Source organism: Belonocnema kinseyi, chromosome 10 (genome assembly GCF_010883055.1).
Source record: "Belonocnema kinseyi isolate 2016_QV_RU_SX_M_011 chromosome 10, B_treatae_v1, whole genome shotgun sequence".
NCBI classification, from domain to species: Eukaryota; Metazoa; Arthropoda; class Insecta; order Hymenoptera; family Cynipidae; genus Belonocnema; species Belonocnema kinseyi.
The window spans coordinates 68,092,491-68,095,635 of record NC_046666.1 but is presented as its reverse complement, the minus strand read 5'-3'; positions in this window follow the sequence as shown (position 1 = coordinate 68,095,635).

Genomic DNA, 3,145 nt, shown 5'->3' with positions numbered 1-3,145 from the left:
CGATAACTCATCTATGACTTCATCAGCTGTGATTGCAATGTCATGATGAATAGCCAGAGCAGCCAATCCATTCAAGCGATTCTACAATAAGAAAAATGAGACCAAAATACATTTCTAATTTTGGAATAAAATTTATAGATTTTAAAGCAAAGATAATTACTTACTTCTTTTGTCGTATTTCTCAGAATCGTCATTATCCGTTTCAAACTTCAGAAAGTGCGTTCTGCAGTAGATGTCGATACCGGTAAAGTAGCTAATATCCTCAGCAATACATTGATATTCGGAAAATTTTCTTCTGGACAATGATCAAGCGCATCCAATGAGTTTCCAGGTTTGATATCGCCTCTACGAATTAAATATCTCTTCCACACTTCTAATTCGACAAGAACAGCATGTGGCCCCGCAGTGAGAAGTCTCTTCGCAGTTGTTTCAGCAGATAATTCTGAATTTTTTTCATTTTCGCTATTCTTGGCAAAGGGTGTTCTTGCCACTAAAAACCTGTTCATCATTAGATAACAACGTAAACAACAACGCGAACGTGATTATAAAATAGGTTATAAATCCGCAATATTTACTATATGAATTCGATACGTCCTTATCGATGACAGCGCCATTTAATGCCTTTCAATTGGTAAGCTTGTTTAGGCGCGGGAATTCCAATGTGTTCAAATTCATAACTATCATGAAAAGATTTTTTTCTTTCTAATTTTAGAGTGATATAAATGATTTTATACTGCAAAAAGGTTAATGGCATTTCGATAAATGAATGCATACATGAATATGTATAAGCACAATTTTTCAAAAATTATATTTTCAATTTCCCAGGGGAGGGGGGGGATTGACCCCCTTGATCCCCCCCCTATCTACACCACTGTGTATACATGCCCGATTAAAGTATTGAATCAGCCATTTCGAATGTAGAAATCCTACTACTATATTTAAATGGGCAACCAAAAAAAAAAAAAAAAACCTTCAGATATCCTTTTTCATAAAATTAAGACCATTTTTAAATGTTTAATTCGCCTTATTGGATTAGACAACTTTAATATGGAAATTTCACTATAAAAGTCGGATTCAGTAACCCAAAAAAACGTTAGAATACTCATCTTTTAGAAGTCAGATCACTAAGACAGATTCTAAAAAATTACTATGAGTTTCTCAAAAATTGATTTAAAAACACGAAAGAAATATTTTTAAGCTCTAATAGTTTCAAAATTGCTTACTATGGCACCAATAAATAGTTTCGATAAAAGAACACATTTTTCAAAATACTTTTCGAAACAAATTGTTCTTACAAAACAATGCGTAAATTTACAATTATTGAGCAATTGATTCTTGCTGTAAATTAATATTATTTATTGTGAACAGCCAGTAAGATATTATTTTGCAGCAATTGGCTAATCAGGTTGATCAATAGAAATAAAACATATTATATTTTGAATTTAGATTTTCTTGTGACCTATATAAATAACAGGAGAATATTATTGTGCAAAGTATGTCGTCTCATTTCCAAACCCAGTTTTTTGTAAATACTCTAATTACAAATATATTTTGTATATGAGAAAGCATTATATAATGCACTGGAGTCGTGGTGAAGCTGAACAGGACACTCGTCAACATGAACTATTCTAGTTCCAAGCTCATTAGACCCGAAGTCCCTCTTCTGCTTCTGCTAGTCCTCGCATAACGATCAGTAACGAGGAGAAAAGACGGAATCGCGTTTCCATTCCATAGAAGATTCTCGTATAATTATTCTCTTATTGATACCCCTTCTCTAAAAATAAAAATAAAAATGCTATCTATCTTTTTGCAAGAGAAAAGTAAATAGGTCATGCGGAAAAAGGATTGACAAGGAATATTCTTACATAAAATCAACGATATTTCTCTGCTAAAAGAGCTCTTTTTAAAATTATAAAACATAAACAAATTATATAATAAATTTAATTAATTAATAGGCGCGCGTTTGTGCTAATGACCTTTGACGTTATCCCCTGACTTTTAAACTCTTACCATGATCCATGAAATTTCAACTTCGTTGCATAACCTTTAATCATTCTTTTACCTTTGACACTTAATTTTTTCAACGCCCATGCCTCTATTCAATCTTTTCCAAATATTTGACAACTCACCTCTGACCTTTGACCTTTGTAATTTATTTGTTGATACATTATTTTTCACCTTCAAAAGTTGACCTATGATCTCTCAGATTTCTTCTGATCCTTGATGTCAGCAATCTTACAATCCTCTCCCTTCTTCCCTTTTCCTTTCGAAAGTGAGAACTCACCTTCGACATAACATCTCTGAACGTCATAAGCTTCAACGTGACCTATGGACTCTCAGTTTAATTTCTTGACCTTTGACACTCACCTCTTTCAAACCACGTATCCCCCTTCAGCCTATCCTCATATTTGACGTCTCAGTTCTGATCTCTGACCTTTGTAAATTAATCATTGATCCATTACCTTTCACCTTCGAAAGTTGACCTATGACCTCTCAGATATCTTCAGATCTTTAATGTTTAACATCTTGGAACTTGTCACTTCTTCTTCACACTTCCTTTCACAGATGACAACTTACCTTTGACATATTATCTCTGAATCATGACCTTTTACATTCAACGTGACCTATGTCCTTTATCCTCAGTGGATATAAAACCTGACCACAGCCTTATCTTTTGACCTTTGACATCGCACCTTTTTCAACCTTGCGTCAATTGGCTGTGGAGATCGAAAATGTGTATTCCGTTACAAAAATTATTTTACTAATTCCCTCACCTTTACCTGATTTTTCCCTGACCAGTATTTCATTTTCCTTGACTAAAACTATTTACAGAACAGAATTAGAATTTTTTTAAATTAAAACAAATAATGTACGATTGTGTACATTATTATTCTTGAAGTTTGTTTATAATTATCCAGGGTATCTATTTGCCCAGGAAATCTCTCCAATTTTTCCATCACAAAACGAACAATGAAACAGTATATTATGCTACAAGTGCGGAAAGTAGACAGTTCCACGCGAGTGTGGAGTTTGCTGTAAAAGCCAGTGCCGTCTTTACGCAAAGGCAAAATAGGCTATAGCCTAGGGCCCCAAGCCCTCAGAGGGCCCCAGGGAGAGAAAAGTTTGACATTTTTTTTGTAGCAAA